General features: G+C 35.0%; 1 protein-coding gene across 1 annotated transcript in view; it reads right to left on the bottom strand.

Annotated features, from left to right (window-relative positions):
• SEMA5A (semaphorin 5A) overlaps positions 1 to 21,265 on the bottom strand; it is a 651,274-nt gene that overhangs the window by 438,755 nt on the left and 191,254 nt on the right. The gene's annotated exons all lie outside the window — the stretch shown is intronic.

The following is a 21,265-nucleotide window of genomic DNA, read 5'->3' as shown; positions in this document are numbered from 1 at the left end:
AGGAAGGAAGGAAGGAAGGAAGGAAGGAAGGAAGGAAGGAAGGAAGGAAGGAAGGAAGGAAGGAAGGAAGGAAGGAAGGAAGGAAGGAAGGAAAGAAATACTGAATGTCTTCTATGTCCAAAGTTCAGTGATAAGTAATATCAACATACCTTCACAGAGTTGGTTTGTTTTCTCTAAAGAGTTTAAATTCTAAACAAGCTTTTCAACCCAAGTTAAAACATCAATGAGTAGTTTATGGAGTTCCCTCATACTCTGAAGATAAACTCTTAAGTCTTCTAAGCTTCATAAACCATGAATACAAGTAGAGAACATTCCTAACTTGGCAGTTCATGTTCAGATGATGTTTCAAAGAGTGAATACTCTTTAGTGATGTATTAGTAAGACTTGGAGGAAAATGAATGGTATTATTGATTAGTTTAATGAAGTACAATTCCTTGGAAAAGTTTACAGTTTAACATTAGAATGTGAATAATATATCAAGTTTAAGTAGAAACAAAATTTTACCTATTTAAATCATTTAAGAATAAGCAAGTAAACTGTTTTATTTTAATATATTACAAAACCCCACTGTATGCTCTCAACACACATTTTCCCTGACAAGCTTGGTTAGTAACTGGTATTAAGAAATTAGAAATGGAAAAGGAAAAAAAATCTTGAAGTATTGAAATGCTAAAGTTTACTTCTAGTTGATACATTAGTTGATACAAATAATCATATGATTACTTTTAAGCTTTGTCAAATACAAAACTACTTTAATTTGATTAAGCAAGGAAGTGAGTGGATCAAAGGAGGCAACAATCCTAGGATCAAAGCTGTCAGGAGTGGAAGAATGAATCAAAAGATTAAGGATTACAGACTTTCATGATAGTAGAAATGCTAAGGAACGACAAAAAAGTGAACTCTTACTTTCTTTGTAGCCTCTTCATTGACACTGAACAAGACAATCAGGACACAATATAATAAGTCTAGCTATATGGCAATTTCAGTAATTTAAGGGAATGTTACTTATTCTGAGGGACCAATTGTTTCTTTGACAAAAAAAAAGCCACTATGGAGTCTCAGTTTTTCTTCTTTTAAGATGTTATTTTAATTAATGTTTCATATATTTTTCCTTCTGAAATACAAGTATTATGCTAAATACGAAGGCTCATTGTCATTTTAAGTAAGCAGAGAACATTAATGTTAGAAGTTTTCACGCTGCTATTGAAGATTATAACAAAAAATCATTTGAAATACATATTGCCTTCTATTCATGAACATCTCTGGAGAGCAAAATAATATATATTTTCTTGGATGCTAGATGCCTGAATTCATTCCAACCCAAAAACAGCACCCTGTCAAAAATCACTGCAGTTCTTGAGTAAATCTGTTTGAAAGAAAGTTATTGCTTCTAATCTGCCTTCTATGGAAATACAGAACTATTGGTCAGCACCATATATTATTTTATACAGTTGCTAGATCATGATGACAATAGTATACCCTACAGTCTATCCAGCAGCGAGCTGGTAAATGTTTAACAGCTGGCACTTTGGGGGCGGGGCAAGTACAAACAACACTCTTTTAAGTTAAATCTGAAATTTTAATGTTTTCTCCATCCTTTTATTAAACCTAGACAATGAATAAAACAATAAACCAAGCCCTGATATGTAGCCTTTGTCAATGTCAAGGTTCATACTGAAAATTTAACAATCAGCCCTAGGGAGCTGATACTAGCACACTACAGGATACTTCACCCTTGTCCACTGCGGAGAATAACAAGTGGACAAAATCAGGTAGTTTGCTGATATCTAAATTATATGGTCTATTCTATCCTTATATTCAACATTAATTTAATTTTTTGATGACAAAAATGACACACCTAGCATGACTTACTCTTCTTAAAGCTATACTAATTACCAGTCAGTATTATCTAACTGCCTCAGTGAATTGAATATGGGATGCCTCAAAACAGCATAATAAATAAGATATACTGGATATACTATTTTTCCCCAAAATGTTCATCATTATTTTGAATTATATCCATCTTCATCTCTAAAACACTTTTGAGATTTCTGTGTCCCCAGACTTATATGACTAGATAGATATTTATCTATAAATATACACAAATATACATAAATATATGAGACTGCCAATACATAGATAGAGACACAGATAGATGATAGATAGATAGATAGATAGATAGATAGATAGATAGACAGATAGATAGATAGATGATAGATAGATAGATAGATATGCAATCTTTCAGAGGGAGTATAACAAATTTTTATTCATTTATTCCTTTAAAAACTAGCTTAGTGTCCACTTCTCGAAAAGAAAAAAAAACTGAAAGGAGGATAGTGTCTGACTTTTCTTCTTAGAAGTTAGGGCTGGGAGGGGGAGAGGAGAGAACCAGAGGAGAGACACTTTCAACCCCTGAGAGGGAGCACAGAGGTAAGAACCAGGAAAGGAACTAGAGAAATCACAATTAAAACCTTCGTCAGAGAATACCCAAAAGGGCCATAAGATATAGAGCAGGAAAGACTGGAAAGATCATAGGCGGTTTTGCCCCAAATTAACAGAAATGTCAACACTCTTTGGCAAAACACTATTAAACAAGTGTGAAATTACCTTCAATTGTGATAACCACAGTAAACAAAAAAAAAAAAAAAAGTGCATTAGAAAGTCCCTGGAAGTCATTCAAATTTGAAACATTGGCTTTGATGAGCTTTAAAGGCTAGGAAAGAAAGTTCACTTGGATTGAGTTTTATTTTTCCTGCTTACCTATAGATAAAGCCAAGGATGTTAATAGCTTTAAATGGCCCTAAAGTTTCCTGCAATTGGCACGTTTGCATATTTGCAGGTTTATCAATGGGCTCGTTCATTTGTATCTTCAAATTGTCCACCTTCTGGACATTGGACCTAATAGACATATGGCAACAATTATACATTCAACAATTAACAAATGTAAATTTTATTTTAAATTGAATTAGTCAATACAATGTTAAATATTCTTGTTAACAAGGGATGCTTATGAAATAAAATGCACATCCCTCTGACATTCAAGGACATACCATCCTTCCTTATCTATATATTCTTAACTTATTTCAAACACATCCTATCATGCTCCCTTCATCTTTAATACAGTGTTTTGTACCTCCTTTCATTCTCTCCCAATCCCTTCCAAATCTTTCATGGTGCCTCTCAAGCTTTAAGGTATCGGTGCAGCTTTCCTTAATTCTTCTGGCCAACTCAGATTTCTCCCCTGGACACATGATTATATTCAAGTAATCCATTAATATATGTTGTCATATTATTTTCTAATTGTTCCTCACATCTGTCTTCTTTGTCAAAATAGCTGTAAACTCCTTGAGCAAAGGTAGTATACTCTTTATATATATATATTTAGGCAATTGAGGTTAAGTGACTTGCCCACTAGTAAGTGTCAAGTATTTGGTCTGAGGCCAGATCTGAACTCAGGTCCTCCTGACTTCAGGGCCGGTGCTCTATCCACTGCACCACCTAGCTGCCCCTAGGATGATCTTTTTGTAAACTGTACAGTGTTTATTACCCTGATGTTCACAATGTGCTCATAAATATTATTTCTACAATATTTTCCTAAAATGGTTGCATTTGTCCTATTTCTCAATGATAACAAGAAAGATAATAGAGGTAACACTGATCAAAGATGAAATTTCTATAAAGGGTTATACAAAGTTCATGGAGGAAGATGGAGACTAATAAATTACTTCTACTCTCTTGAAAGAAAAAGAAAATATTGTGACATTTCTAAAAATGTAAAATAGGTATTTTATTTAGGATGCCACAAAAGCCACTAGTCTTATCACCATCTTTGTTTAATAAGAGTTCCTGTTTTAAGATCAACTAAATTCAGACACCAGAGGCTTCAGAACTCATTTCTTGCAAGTATTTTTTTTTTCATTTCCTCGTGCTTCCTGTATTCAACCACATTGTATTTTCAAAATAATCCCCTTTCTAATGATATGTGACAATTGGCTAGTTGTCAGAAGGTACATTGAAATAAAGAATATGCTTTTCTATGTTCCCTTCTCTTTTTATTCTTTATTTGTCACACAACAGTTCACCTAGGAACTAAAAGCACATCCACTGATATTTTTAAAATGCTTATTGTTTCCTAATTTTTAATTCAGACACTCTAAGAACATGCATGTAAAGTACTGAATATGGAAGTACTTTGAGTTTTTAGAGAGCTTATGAACTCACTATGGTCATATGATCTTTAAAAATGTATTTTCAAGTACTTCTCAACAATTTTATTTATTTATTGACTTTCATCCTTTTCATAAATTAATTTTAATATCTCACTTATCTACAAAAACCACAGTTTAATGAATTGTCTCCTTTGATTCTCCCAAAACTGCTCAGAGAAATTGCTGTACATACACTCTTTCTGGGACTCTAAGAGCATCCAATGTCATCATTTCACATTCTAACATCTTCCTTTCCCTGTCTCCTAAAAATGTAAACACATTCCCTATAGCTTGTTTTCTCCAGAAATGTCCCCAGGTGTGCTTCCCAAGTACTTGGTACTCCATGTGCTTCTATGGTATTTTTAGATCATTGATTTCAGCTCTGAACACAGAGTTCTTAACACTGTGTGTATCTGTGTGTGTCTATGCCTGTGTCTGTGTGTGTCTGTGTGTGCCTGTGATGGACCCCATTGGCAGTCTGATAAAATCTATGAACCCCTTCTCAAAATGGTGTTTTTAAATGCATAAAAAATGCACATAATAAAATATATAGTATTACCCAGGAAATAAATTATATTGAAATACATTTGTGAAAGTTAAAAAAAAAATCATGGACACTAGGTCAAGAACCTCTGCCCTCAAAAACCATTTATTGAATTAGATGCTTGTACTAATTTACTTGTGGCTTTGCAGTGTGACCTATTAGTCCTGAATATTTGTATAAATCTGAGCAGTGTGTTTGTATTCACTTGTATTTATGAGAGTAGCAGCAACAAAGGAGAATTCATTTGTCAGTCTGAACCCTCAGGGTGCAGAATGTAACAGATGTGACTACTTACTAGGAAACTTTTAAGATAGGGATAAAGGAGATGGGGTTGTTGGGTGGGTTTTTAAACTGTTTGGGTTCCAAACTAGCCAAAAAATTACTTTGCATAGATCTACAACAAAGTGTAAGAGAAAAGAACTCCCACTCAGTTCAAAGACACTTCTGTTTAGTCAAACAAAAACAGCTTTTATAGCCTCAGGAATACATTTGGAGTGCAGGAAGGTAATGGTAGTAGGATGGTATTAAACATTAAAACCAGGATGTTTTCAATTCTCTGATCACCCCCCCCCCCCCCCCCCCCCCGCCACACACCCGTCTTTGTTTTTAACTTTTTTTTTTTCAAAGAAATACACTGGATAGAGCAGATCCTCAGATAGAGCATAGATTTACATTACCAGAAAAGTCTTATGATGGCCAAGATTACAAGTAGCCCATCACATAAAAGACTTACTTTATACTTTGTAGGACTATTTTATTGGAGATACTTTTTTACTTGCTTTTTGTCTCTTCCTAGTTAGCTTTTAACATTTCTGATACTACTAAGCAAGTACCTGATATGTTCTAAACAGTGTCCTGAAGAAATTAAATAAGTCATATACTAAGCAAAAAAAGCAAGATGTAGAATGAGTTAGGAAAAAAATCTCCTTTCTAATACTACTGATTTTCTTCTCTAGTCTGTTTTCTACCTAAAGGTCACATATTCTGGTCAAACCTCCATCTCATCAATTATCACTGTGAGCAAGCCATTAAAAACCTCATTTCATTTTATCATTAACCCTCCTTATAACTGACTTTTCATAATTATAATTCTCCTTCTGAAATACTAGACCTGTTAAAACTTAATGCTTTAAAATGGCTTTAGATCTCTTAAAAGTCGTATACTGTGTCCATGAAATGTACTGCAGTCTTTGTTCAGAAAGACATAAGTTAGTTAAAAAAAAAAACCTCGTATTCTATTTTCAAATGCAGGGAAAAGAAAAGTCAAGGTAGTTACACTTGGCTAGTAATATTGGTACTGTATTGTACCACTAGGAAATACATAATCAGCAGTGTTTCTGTCAACCACACCATGCAGAGATGAAGGCTAATCTTTTTATTTTGTTTATATTTTTACTCATATTCTTCCTAAAATATAAAAACTACTACTAGACGAAAGGTGATTTGGCACAGAAGAACTTGATGGTGTCTTGACAAATTCTAAGAACAAAAAGGAGAAGAGAAGTGTCTTGCCAAAGCCTGTTGTTATCAAGGAAGCCAGCACGATGAAAAGTATTCTGCCTGTGGAAGAAGAACTCTAAACAAAACAATTTCAAGATCCTGCTTAATTGATGAGACATCATAAACAACCAGAGGTAGTTGGCTTATATTCTCCCCCATCCTACTCCTTAGATAAAGGTCACTGTAGAAGCTGACACCCAAGCCAAAACTCTTCTTTAAGTCTAACCTGATGGGACAAAAAGGAAATCCTCCAGGAAAAAGAGAGACTTCTCTCCATGAACTCATTTCCACAGGATTTAGGGATTGTCTGCCATATTCAGAAGTCATAATGCAGCTGAAATCATTTGTGACAAGCTCAAAATGAATAGTCCCTGTTTAAGGGGTGAATGATGTACACAGATAAGACTTTGTGTTAAGTCTGTCTTTTAAACCATAAGTTTCATTTAGGCAAAGACTGTGCGATATCTATTTTTTTTACCTTCTTTAGATCTGAACAGTATTCTGCACCCCATCACCATTTAATAAATGTTTGTTGAATCAACTGAATTTAAGACCTAAATGTAAGGGAAAAGACTTTATTGAAAGAATGCATTAATCACCAAATCAGATCTTAAATCATCCTATAATTTTCAAGGGGTGACCGTAGAAAGTTATGGATATTGCCAAATAGCCTAGATTTTTGGCCAGATCAGGTAATCAGTATGGAGGCAGCAAATACTTATCAGCCAGGACTTCTAAGAAACAGAGAACTCTAACACATTTACTAGAAACTATCTTTATTCTCTCTCTCTCTCTCTCTCTCTCTCTCTCTCTCTCTCTCTCTCTCTCTCTCTCTCCCCCCCCCTCCCCTCCTTTCTCTCTCCTCTCTTCTCTCTCTCCCCCCACCTCATCAGCACCCTGCTCTCCTGCCCCAAAGCCTGGAATAACAGAACAATTGAAAAATTCAGCACCAATCTAATACCCCAGATCTTATTCATTCAAAAGAGTATCAAGGTTAACATGTTACTAACCAATCATTCCCTTTCTTTAAAAAAAAAAAAAAAAACAATCAGCAAAAACAAAAACAAACAAACAAACAAAAACCTGATCTCTAAGGGCAACAAGGCCAACCCATATTTCAGAAGAAATATTTTTTTAATCTGAAGATAGTGACAAAAAGGCATAGCATGTATACGTGCAAAGGTCTGAAATTCAGTTATTTAACTTCAAAAGATTATTTCTCCAAGGTCAGAAACTCAAATTTTATGATTTCTAGTATGTTCACTTTACAGAACTAAGATGGGATGTTGTTTTTTCATTTTGCTTTTTTTTTTAATGCCAGGGTAAACTTTAAAATTGAAAATGTCACTGTTCAGCTGAAGTGATGTTGACACCTGTCAACATTGAAATTGTTCTTCTAAGAAACAGCCTAACAATTCATTGGTGGTTCAAACGATGAATTGCCAGATGAATAGTCATTCACCTCAGAAAAAGGTCATTACTTCTCGTTTAGACTTGTCTGGTAGTAATCCAAAAGTTATCATAATTATGGGGAATAACAGAATCTAAAGGTGCACACAGCTTCTGGTAAGATATAGAAAACCATGAACAAAGGTATTATCCAGAATACTTGCTAGCTCCTTCAGTGAGAACTCTATGAAGGGAATGGGGATTTAATCTTCATTGTAATCCTAAATTAAATACAGTTAAGAAAAAAAAATTGGCATAGCTTCCTAAAGAGATGAGAGAATACTTTCCCAAATACAAAGAAAAGTTAAGATGTGGGAAAGGACTATTCAAGACAAAGAGAAAAAGGCCAAGGAAATAAAGTTGAATAAACATCATTACATAAAGTAAGTATACCAAAATTGAAGACGTTATGAAGAAACCTCATACTTACATTTTACTTTATAATTGCACTGGGAAAAGGTTTCAGTATCTTTCAAAGGCATGCTAAGGTCCTATAGTACTTTTTTTTTTAATATTGCCGTGTGTGTGTGTGTGTGTGTGTGTGTGTGTGTGTGTGTGTGTGTATGTAAATCAAGTTAAGACCTCACAACTAGAGGCTAAAATATCTGAAACTTAAACATGTGTCAATAATTCCAGTTTTCTGTTGATTGCTATTTTGTCCACTAGGTTTATTTTATAGTTGTTCAGGCATTTCAGTCATGTCCAACTCTTTGTGAACCCATTTGGGGTTTCCTTGGCAAAGACACTGGAGCAGTTTGTCATTTCCTTCTCCAGCTCATTTTACAGATGAAGAACTGAGGCAAACAGGTCTAAGCAACTTTGATCAGTTAGTAAGTGTCTGAGGCCAGATTTGAACTCAGGAAGAGTAGGATTCTTGACACCAGGCTTGTGTTCCATCCATTGTGCCACCTACCTGCCCCCTCCTACCAACAGGATTGTTGTAAAGGGAACATTTTGTAAATCTGAGTACTATAAAATGTGAGCAATTGCTGGAGGACAGAAATAACTCAAAATGTTAAACAAAGCATCTAAGACACTTCTGAAAATGCTACTGGAATGCTTAATAGGTCTCTGACTCATTGAATTTCCCCTTTCCCTCAGTTCCCACAAATACTTTTTTTATACTTTTAAATATATGAAAGACAGCCTGACATGGTAGATATAGAACTAGTCTCTCTCCAGTTAGAAAGACCTGAATTGAATTTCTATTGCTTTTGTATATTAGAGCTGTATGATCCTGGGTAAGTCATTTAACATCTCTGTGCCCTAGGCAAATTTGTAAAACCAGAAAATGCAGAACAGACTCTGATGTGCCTTGGGAGAGGGAATTCCTCACCAAGAGGAGATGAAATCACAGGTCACTGGTCCAGGCCAGAAACAACAACAACAATTACAACAAAGTGTTTCCTATGGATTTCTTTACATTTTTATATACTAATTCCTTAGTACCTATGGGTACCCCTCAGAATGAACATTAGAGACTGGTTTATTCTGAGTTATGCTCTAGCCCTTGTCATCAAAATAAAACTGATATTTTTAAATCAAGAAATGAAAAATGCATTTATAACTCCTTGCACTTTATTTCATACTTGTATTTTCTAAATAGAATGTTGAAGCACTTGTCCTAAGCCAGGGAACCTTGCTAAGCCTTACTAGTAGCAAGAGAAAAATAAAAACAAACCTAAAAATATATGAAGTTAATCTTGCTCTCCAAGTGCTTATTTTGGTACAACCCACAAAAGTCATATTCTCTTGGGTGAGTGCATACTTCTCTTTGGATAAACATTAAATCTGAGGATTGTGCAGTGGTGAGAGAAACCAGAGGTTAAGGCTGAAACTTTTCATGCCACCTCAATAAAATCTAAAGTTCATGTATGATTACTTGCTTTTCTTCTTGTCTAGGAAACTGAAAAGTGTCAGTGAATGGGCTTAATATTTCAGAACCTAGCTGAGTGCCTTGGACATAGAAAGTATCCAATATATGTTTCTTGAATGAATGAATGAATGGATAGATGGATATCACTCTTTTGTAGATAGTTTGGATCTTTATGATATTTTTGAAATCATATTTTTTCCTTTCATATGAAATAGATATTGGTCTGTAAAACAAAACAACTTTGCACAGCATCAATTTCAGACCAGAATTCTTTCAGAGGAGGTATAACTAGTTTATGTTCTTTATGATGATGTTCTGTTTATAAAGGTGATATGAGAAGCGCAACTGTTTTCAGAGCATGACCAAAATAAAAGAAAAAATATTTAGAGGCATAAGCCTATCTAGTTTCTGCACAAATACTGCCTACCAAAAATTACTGCTGAGTGCTGATAATAATCTCTTAAGTTTCACTCCATCAGAAGACAGTTTCTCTAAGGATCCATGCACACTGGTCTGTTAATGGTCTACAGATGATAAAAACAAGTAGAGTAGTGAAACAGTTGCTATAATTTGCTGGATCTGCTCTTAAAATAGTTATGACTGCTGCCTCCACCTACCGCAGTAGAAAAGGGAGACTGGAATTATATGGTAGAACAGGAATAGGTCAAGAGTAAATTGCTAGGAATCAAGAAAGTTCTATGGTCAAACTGTTGGATTGTTTCAAGAGTATCTCTGGCACCAGCAAATGTTATTGCTAGGATTGCAGCAATGCAAATAACCAGTGCTGGATAACAGAATTACAAATCCTTTGGGAGATATTCTTCCCTCACTTAGTGTGTGAAATTCCTGGTGATATCAATTGGGCCTTCACATAAATATCTAGGTAAAGGAAATGGAACCTTTTGGGATTTATACAACTTGTCATGAACTGAAAATTACCCTACTGGACTTTTTTCTAAGCAGAAGTCATGTTTCTTTTGCCAAAAGATACAGACCTGGAAAGTCAGCTGCAGCAAAAACAATATTTAATACAGGCAGTGGGGATTATTGAAAAAAATAATAATAAATCTCCAGTGGCCAGAAAAGCCTGGAGGTGCAGAGGCAGCCAGGAGACAAGGCTGGGTGGAGTTGAGTGCATGGAGTCTTTTGGCAGTTTAAAACAAGGAGCTGGGAGGAGGATGGTCCTCAAGGTTCTCAGTGCACTATGGTGAAACAAATAAATCTGAAATAGGGCAGGCAAAAAAAAAAAAAAAACACCAAACAAACACTGCAAAATCTGATAAGTTATTGCCAAGGATTGAATACCAATACTTAGTCTTTCAGTCTTGTGCAAGTCACATTTTCACACTATAAACATCTTTAGCACAAGCTACATAAATATATTGTTTCCATATGTTTAAATTCTATCTTCCCCACTGTGATTCTAAATTTCAAACACTGCCTTTAAAGGCTTTCAAAAGATGACTTAAATTAAGCAATAAGCTATGTACTTTCCCATAGCCACCTGAAGAAGCTAAAGAATTTTTATCAGCAGAAATGATGTCAATAATGCTTTCAGTTCTCCTTCCATAGTCAGCCTAGAATGTGTCACCTGGACCAAAATAAAAGGGCATTTCCACCCTCCTTTCAGGTACCATGTGTCTCATCTAGTTATTTATACATAATTCTATTTGTAAGTGAGAAGTTGTGATGCTACTCATACTATAAAGCCCAAAGAAGACTTGGAAGCTTCATAGAAAGACATATGTGGCTTTTGACATACCACTTTAAAACCTTAGAAATGGGAAACAACTTATTAAAACCCAATGGAGGTTCATCAGAAAATAACTGAAACGAGAGGAGAAGGATGGGAAGGTAGAGTTTGCAGTGCATGCTTCATGAGAAGGTGGGTGTGCTTTTCATTTTATATGTCAGTCTTGCATTTCAGAAAGTCAAATATGTTCATTTCAGGAACATAACTTGCCATTCACAAAGAATGACAGAACCTCTTTGTCTATCACAACACCAGTCACAGCTATACAAAGATCTCTTTTGACTTTGCTATGAAATCATAGTAATATGATTTGAATACTTCCAGAATCTGTGACTTCATAGGCCCTGCCTCAGTAGGCAATCTTCAGGAGCTACAAAGGTGGTCATCATGATCATGATCATCATCATCATCATCATCGTCATCATTTATATAGTATTTTAAGGTTTACAAAGTGATTTACATATGCTCACTCCTCTGATCCTCACAACAATCCTGTGAAAGAGATGTCATTATCCACATTTTTACAGATGAGGAAACTGAGGCACAGAAACATTTGACCAGGGTGGCTCAGTTTGTTAAATATTTGAGGCAGAAATCAAATTCAACTCTGCCAGATACTAAGTCCAGTGCTCTATCCACTGTGCCACCTCTTTGCTCCTGAAAAGAAATGTATCACCCTACAAGCTAATTTGGGCAATAGGTTTATAAACTTAATAAACTTTTAATTAATTGAGTATCTCCACAGTTAGCCAGGTTAGTCCTCAACTGAGGGACATATAGACTACTTGAAGCCCATACTTAAAGCCTTTCAAATTTGGAAGGACCAACTAGAATTTGTGTTCTGCTAGCATATGACTTGAGGATCCAGAGTCTCCCTCTACTGGGAAAGGAGGCATTAGGAGAGAGAGGAGGAAAAAGAGAGGAGAAGAAAGAAAAGCAGGAATACTAGGAGAAGCTCCAAGCTATATGGAACAAAAAGTCTTCAAAATACTAAGACCTAGCAGAGGAAATAAAAATCAAGTAGGAAAGGAACAAATAACTAGATAAAGCATTTATTAAAAACTTAGTATGTACCAGGCATTGTGTTAAGTGCTGGGCATATAAATGCAAGCAAACAAGACTTTCTCTGGCCTCCAGGATTTTACATTCTAATGGAAGAAGACCAAGGATAAAGAGAAGCTGAGGAGAAGGGAGTTGGAGTAGGGGTGGGGGGAGAACAAAGAAGTGCACTGAATAGTTCTACAAATGGATTAGGTTCAAGTTAGGCCTTGGTGAGATAAAATAAAATAGGACCTATCAAAACTGAGGGGCCCAAAGTTACACAGAATCATGTTACCTATGGAGAAGATATAGAAGTTATAGCCTGAGCAGAGGCAGCATGGTATGGATTGTTCTGGAGGCCTGGGCCCCACAATATAAGGAAATCAGGGTAAGTATTGTCATTCCTGTTGTTCTGTTGCACAACAGAAGTTGTAAAGATGATGTTTTCCAAGTACCTACTGAAGATGAATTTATATCTGAATACATTTATTCAACTATAAAAAGTAGTTATTTTGTCCACTTGTGCAAAAATTCATAGAACATTAATCCTAGAAGAATAATAGGATAATGCCAATTTGTCCCAAGACCATTTCCACCTGAACTCCATCAAAAATGAGAATAATAGTAATATCTGACATTTCTATAGTACTTTGTAGCTTACAAGTACTTTATATACTGTTTGATTTGAGTCTCACAATAACATATTATCCCCACTTTATAAATGAGGAAACTGAGGCAGAGGAGTTAAGTGACTTACAAAGGCTCAGAGAGCTAGTAAGTGGAAGAGTCAGAACTTGAACCCTACACATCTAAAAGCTAAAGACTATATCCTGAAAAAAGAGTAAGTACACTGGATGAATTACTTTTAGAATTCTAGAGTATTAGCCTTGCTTCTATTGGAGACAGAAAGGAAGGAAAAAAAGATAGGATATTGTCTTATATGCATTTCAATTTTGTTTATGCATGGTTTGTTAAAGTTAAAGAGTAAATGTTTTGTCAGTAACAAAATTTTTTTCTGGATTTTAATTTTTTTAAATATGTCACAATAATGTATTTAAACTACAGTTCAGTCTGTATTTCTGCTTAGGACAAGGAAATACTTCTTTAAAAAATGGAGCTGATTTAAAATGTAATGCACTACTTGGATAGTTAAGTGAGTTCCTCAGTCACGGGAGGTACTCAAATAAAACCTGGAGTACCTCTTATCACAGATCTCATAGAAAGGGTCCATGCTTCACGTAGGAATAGCAGATCATGAGAACACAGAATGTTGGACCTAGGGGAGATCCTCTGAGGCCATCTGATTCTGGGCAGGCTCTAGCAGTAGCCAGTTCTATTAAGGAGCAGGATTAAAATGCAATAGGTATATAATGCACAAAAATAAGGACCAGATTCTAACAACTCCCCCCTTTGCCTCTTGTAATAACCAAGGCAATGGCCACAGGGATTAGTACCCCCTCAAGACAGTGGGAATTCCCCTAGGCTGGGGCTCTTTATGCATTGGGCAGTAAGGGACCCAAACCATTGATAATTATAAGAATGATTCCTTTTCCCCTTAAGAGGACCAGTTCAGCCCACATAAAGATGCCCTTACTACTGCATACCTAGTCCAAATCCATCATTTTACCAGCAAAGAAATTGAGACTCATAGAACTAAAGTGATTTGTCCAAGCCATCACAGGTAGTAAGTAGAAGAGGCAGAATTCAAACACAAGTCACCTAAGTGGAGAGTCAGTGTCCTTTCAACTACATTCATCTTAGATGCTGAAATGTGATGTCATGAGGTTTCAACTAATGGTAAGAACCATGTGAAATCCTCTGAACAATTATTCAGTCAACATTCACTGGGCATTCCTTACACACAGAATGCTCTATTATGAACTGTCCCTGTATTTATGAACAAATACAAATGAAATGTACATAAAGTCACATGCAAAATAGAGCACAGGAAACTAATTCTAGCTAAGCGGTTATTGAACACAAAGAAAATAATGTCTAAATTCCACTGCATAGTTTGGCCTGACATAGATATTACCTCACATATTGTTTTTATCTTTTTTTTTTTGAGTAGCAAGAAGCAGGTGTTAAGAATGAAGAAGGATATGGATCTAACCTGTTTCTAAGCAATCAACACAAAAAATAATATCCTGAAGTAAAGGTGAAAAAGTGAAATGAGTTCTTAAATTAAAGACATTCCTGTTATTTTTTACTGTGTTTGATGTAGGAATATAATTTGAGATTCTGCCATGCATCTTTCTTCTGTACTGTGATGACAAGATCATTGAACATCATAGCCTCTGAATATTCCTTATTTACTTCACTTTTTTTTCTTTGTATAGTAGTATGGCTTTTACTTTTCTGAGAAATTTTTATTGGGTACCATGTTCATCTATCTCTGAGATACCTATTCCCATGAGTATCTTCCTCTAGAGGGCAAAACATCCTCCCAGCCTATAACCTATGCATCATCCTGGAGGATTCACTATTTCTCATCCCCCATTTCTAATCTCTTGCCAGGTCTGTCAGTTTCATCTTTGCATTATCTCATGTATGCACTCCCTTCTCTCCTTTGACACTGCCATCACTTTAGTACAGGGTCTCATGACATGATGCCTGGACTATTCCAATAGCCTTCTTGTGGGTCTGCCTGCCTCAAGTCTCTCCCCAGTCCAATATATCCTCCATTCAGCAATCTTATGGAAAATTGGTACAGCCTGGCCCCTAGCATGTGCACATGCATAATAATAATAATAATAATAGTGATAGGGATAATAATAACAATAGCTAGCATTTATCGAGCATATTAAAATTTGCAAATTGCTTTACACAATATCACCTCATTTATTTATTTATTTATCATTATGGGAACTGAGACAGTGAGGTGCCCTTATTATCCTCATTTTATAGATGAGGAAAATGAGGCAGAAAGAGATTAAGTGATTTGCACAGGATCACACAGCTAGTACGTATCTAAAGCTGAATTTGAACTCAGCTCTTCTTGACTCCAGGTACAGTACTCTCTCTCCACTGTGCCACCCAGCTGATACATCAATACATGTATATGTGGTGCATATAAATATCTATATGTATTCACCACTTCTTCCTTTTGTGAGGATGTCTTGGGGAGGAGGGAGTATGGTAGTGACAGAGAAATATCAAATAACTCTATTTTGATAGTCAAAGTAGTTAGAGTAGAATTATTTCTTCCTTCACTTTGTAATACTGGTGAGAGCTTGGAAGATGCATCTGAAAACTGCATGAAAGATCTGTTGAGAGGATGCTTACAAGACAGAAAATATATCATGGGCTTTGAATGTCAAGCAAAGGAGTCTATATAAACATTGAAAATATTTTGAGTAGAGATGTGACCAGATCTATTCATATGGACTAAGGAGAAGGACATTGGAGGTAGGAAGACTCATTCTGAGGATGTTAGAATTCAGGTAAGGGGTAACGAAATGTTTTTTCATGGGGAGAAGAAATGATAATAGAAAGTAAAAGATGGATGTAGGAGATGTTAGAAAGATAGAATTGAAAGACTTTGGTACCTAATTGATAGAAAAGTAAAGACAGTCATAGTTAGAATTGTGGAGAACTTTAAATATTCAGAAAAAAAAATTCTCCATTTGAGGAGAAAGAGAGTCTTATGAGAGTTAAGAGAATACGACATCTCTGAGCACAAGGGAGCTAAAAAGGTTCATCCTAAAGGTAGGGTGTCACATTAACCAATCTCATGTAGAGTCAAGGTGACAGGTCAAGGACTAGCAAAAGATAAATGAAGCTCTTTAGTCCAGAGTTAATTTATATAACATTCTACAGGCAGTGTGTTTAAACATTTTTTTTTTAAAGAAAAGTCTAATCTCAAAGGAAATGGGTAACTATTAATACAGTAGTTTCAGTAGAGCAACAGAGAGAAAAGCCAGATTAAAAGAAGTTGTAAAGAAAAGAGAAGAGGAAATGAGGTTATTGGCAGGAGATCATTTTTTTCAAAACTGAAATATTGTTATCACTATTATTGTTGTTGTTGTTGTTGTTGTTTAAGTTAATGGACCTCAGATTAAGAAACTCTACTATAACACTAATCCCAAGGGTGACAAATAATGATAGCAGTGATGTATAAATTGCAGCATTAACTGAAATGCATATTTTATACTGGTTAGATATAGGTGGGGGGAGGTAATATGGGGAGGATACCTAGCTTATATAAGAATAAAGCTTTTAATCTATGTATCACTATGACAACTCAGGAGTTCTCTCTTTCTCTCCCTACCTATCTATCTATCTATCTTTGCATCTTATTATCTATTCATTGCAGCAAGTTCACACTTTATTAAATATATTTAATGGAGGTTTACAGAGTCTATTTAAGCATGTTTCCCATTTTAAGGTACTGCTTTATAATATCTAGATCTGGAAGAAAACATGTTGTTTTTACTGTAGTACTACACAATATTACTATGAATGAAATGACAAATTTAGCTATGCTTCTAATTAAAAAAAATACTTCTACCACCATATATGATTAAGTTTTAGAGGACTTCAACTAAGGAAAATTTAAAAGAAAAAAAAAACACATAGAATTCTTCCTCCCAAAATTCAGGTATATGTTCTTTCTTCTGTCCTTTCGCAGAACAGAAAAAAAAAAAGTGATTTTCAAAGAACATATATTTCAATTATTTGAGAGATGTTGATCCAATGAGTATGAAATCTAGGTAAAATTAAGAAATCTGAATTGTTTTTCAGGGAGGAAGAAGAGCAGCTTAAGTTAAGTAAACAATATGGTCTGCTAAAATCGGTCTCCTATGTGAATACAAAATGTAATATTATCACGAGCTGCCGTTTCAGTCAGAACTAAAATCAAAAACAAAGGAAATATAGAGGGGAAAAATATAACCTAATGAATTTCAGTTCTTAATGAATTTGTTAGTTTTGGCTTTGCCTAAAATAAGACAAAACCTGTTGTTATTGTTGCTGTTGTTTTCTTCATATGTAAGATAAAGGTATTTCTCTCTTTGAAGACAGAATTCTTTAGGATTAACTAAATAATGCTTATTTGGATTATAAAATGTTTTAAAACAAATAAAAGAGAACATAATGGAATATTGGCAGCCAAATTAAATCATTATTTCCTACAATAATTTTAAGGGAAAAAAATGTAAGAAAGACATTTTAATACCATGTGTAAAGAGTTCTGAGTACTTGGTTTGTAAAATATCTCATTTTAACTTTGAAAATACTATGTATATCCCATCCCTAAAAATATGTATTTAAATATTACAAAAAGCATTCCTGTCCAGTCTGGTAAATTATGTCATTGTAGTAACATCAAAATTGGAGAGTAATAACAAAACAAAAGTGTCGATAATTTTAAAAAAAGGCAATAAATCACTCTCACTTGGCTCAGAGAGTCATCAATCTTTTTTTTTTTTAACTTGTATATCGGCATACCAGGATTCTCTGTCTTTTCATCTTTTAAAAATCAATAAGGACATAAAATGGTTGTATTTTTTTTTCAAAACAAGGAATTGAGAACAAATCCATCAAATGAACAATGAATAGATGTTCTTAGTTTTGTTATCCTCTAACAGGTATATTAAGTCATAAATCTTTATTTAACTACTATGAAGTTTTGAAAAATTATCTGGACAAAACATGGTTTTCTAATTTTTTTTAAGTTAAAAAAAAGTGTGAAGAAAATTCTTAATCAACAAAAATAGCAGAGATTCTTTTCTCACGTCTGAAGGAACACATTCCAATCATGACTTTCCAATTCTGTTTGCTTCCTGAAAACAGCCATGTCTTAGAGTCTTCATAACTGTGATGAATCCAATCATTTTCCTCATAGTGGTATTGCTATGAAAATTAGTAAGATAATTCTATCAAGTTATGAGATTGTAAGAGGGCAAATGATTCAGACTGTAGTATATTTCTATGTGTTTTTGATACCTCTCCCCCAAAGTAATCCACTTAAAACTGACATATATACTTCTGGAATAGTTGGGGATATATTCAGTATATTTAACAAGCTTTAGCATCTTAAAGAAATGTGCTCCAAACATGCATGTGTAAAATTACCCTACACAATTATCTACACATATATTTTAATTGCATAAAACCATTATTCTAACACTAAAATGCAAAAGTAAACTTTATTTTTTTATTCAAAAATACTTTTAGGAGAACTAAGTTTTCACCCCCTCTCGAAAACGTGAGCCTCCATCATTTAATCACAGAAGCTATTATAAAATCTATTTAAGCATTTAGTCCAGGATAAACAGAGAAATTATAGGAATGGTAGAATACTTGAGAAAAATGATTGGACAGACAGGATTTTTAAAACATTATTCTTAATAGGTGACAGGGCATTTAAATACAGATTGTCCTAAACTTTGAAGTCTACTATAGGAAATTACAATGTGGTAGAGCTAGACAAAAATATAAATAAATGACTGATGATGTCTTTTCAATTTTATTCAAATACATTTATCTTAATCTTCCACTATGTCAACCTCAGGAGTCACAGATTAAGGGGAAGGAGGTGGGATAGGTTTGGGAGGCTTGACTACTATCAGATCTATACACTCAGAAAATCATAGCTCACTATCCCACCTACCCTTCACCACAAGTTTGCCCTTAATAGTCAGCCAGTAGACACAATTACCTCAAAGCAAAAGTCTTCATGATTATGACATAGGAAGAAGGAACAGTAGCTACAAAATAGCATCCTTCCCACCCCTTCAACTCTGGAGCATACTCTCCTACAAACAAAACATCAGTGGGAAGAGTGAGAAGAGTGAGTGAATTTAAAGTAACTGTATAGCCAGATAAAGAGCACATAAAGCTGATGCAACTGCTTCCTTTCCAATTCTATTAGAGAGAACACACTAGATAATGGAATAATAGTATGTAAATTGTTCTCTTCCTAAACATAACACTTTGTTATCTTTGTTATCAACCCATTAGCTTCAGTGATTGCATCAACAGACTTTGGTGGAGAGAGTGGAACCAAATCTCCCCCTCAATCCTAAGGTTTTCTGTTGTTTTGCATTTTGGGAGTAGAAACGAGACTGCTTAGCTCCTGAGTGGTACAAATGGTCTACTCTAAACCATACTTGTAGTAGCCTCTGAAGGTATGAAATCTAGGCAAGGAGAAGGAGGGGAGGGGAGTCCTGAATGAAGAGATAAAAAGAGCAAAATGGAGTGGGTGAAAAAAAATAGACTAAATATGGTACAGGAAAGGTAGAAGGCCACCAAAAAATTGCCTCAGGTATAATCATTGGCCCACAGCAATACCGAGAGGTTTACAAGAACCTATGCAAGTCTTTCATTATTCCTAAAAATGTTGAGCAGTACAAGAAGATGATAGGGAGTCTTAAGGCATTCAAAGTCCTTTAAATACAAAAAAGCAATGGAGAGGGGAGTACAAAATGAGTCATACTTTTAAAAAGTTCTCAAAGTTGTTTTTTGTAGGAAGACTTAGCTGAGTAAGGATGATAATTGTCAGTTTAGAATGAACAGAATAAAGTTGTTGTTTTTCCAAAGCAAATCATTGAAAATTATCTCCCTATAATCTCCTTTCTATAACTGGATCTCTCTTTAAATAGCTAGCATGCTGGGTAAACTTCAATCAATAAACAAACAAAGGCCAAATATGGCATCATTGCCCTAAGTAGGCATTAAACATTTAAAATTAATTTGGGACGTGACTATGAGACTCAGTAAGCTTGCTGTGAAATGTGTTGCTTCAAAGGGTCACTATTTTTTTTTCCTTTTTTATTGGAACTGACATCAAGTGTAGACAAGGATAGGACCAAAGTATGAATCCATGATGTGTCAGGGTACTTTAGCAACCAGTGCACAATACAGAATAAATATCCAGGAATCAAGGCATATCTAGAGAGTAGCCTTATAAATAAAGCAGACTCTTAGATTTTGTTGGTCAATGAATTCTGCTAGACAGGAACCAGCATTTGTGAATCCTAGTCCTATCCTGAAAAATAAATAAAAAGACCAGCATCTTTTCTGAAACAAGATAACTTGAATAAAATGTTGAAGACATGTGCCTACATTTATGCTAATGTCACCTGAAACAAAAAATTTCAGAAGTAATCAGTTATGCAAAATATCACTGCGCTTGGAATTTGCAATTATTAGGGGGTAGGCATAAGGGGAAAGTGGGGCAGCTGGTGGCATAGATAGAGCTAGCTAGTACTAGACTTGGAATCAGGAATACTCAACTTCATGAGTCCATATTCAGCCTCAGGCACCGAGCAAATCACTTAACCCTCTTTGTTTCAGCTTCTTCATCTTGTAAAATGAGCTGGAGAAGGAATGGGAGACCACTCCAGTATCTTTTCGAAGAAAACCCCAAATAGTGTCAAAAAGAGTCAGAAATGACTGAAATGACTCAACAACAACAATGAAAATAAGGAGAAAGTATACAGACTGAAAAAAAAAGTTTGTAGAGAGATTCAGTTTAGCTAAGTGCTCTATTTCTCCCTTATCAATGCTCCTCACTACTTGTGTCCTTTAAGAGCTCCCAAACAGGTGAAAGTAGGCCCTTGCTCAACTATTACCATGGCAGATTTAAGGGGCTGCCAACATGCTGCAATTGTCTGAAAATCACTGAAGTCAGTAAAGACAGGCATCTGCCCCAGTGGCATAGGTTGCTGTGACACATGTACATAGGATTTGGCTTTGTGATAAGGCTACATGCAGAGAAACATCAAAACAAGATTTATTTTTAGCTTTACTGTCACTTTTTTAAAATTCCGGAGTGAAAGGCTCATGACATATACAATAACAGAAAAGAAAAGAACACAGAAAAACTAGCAAGTGCTCAATAGGGTAGGGGCTGGGGTTTTCTCTCAAAATGCTATGCCTCATTATTGAAT

This window comes from Vombatus ursinus, unplaced genomic scaffold, assembly GCF_900497805.2.
Source record: "Vombatus ursinus unplaced genomic scaffold, bare-nosed wombat genome assembly UNPS02014791.1, whole genome shotgun sequence".
NCBI classification, from domain to species: Eukaryota; Metazoa; Chordata; class Mammalia; order Diprotodontia; family Vombatidae; genus Vombatus; species Vombatus ursinus.
This window is presented reverse-complemented; position numbering and strand designations above follow the sequence as displayed.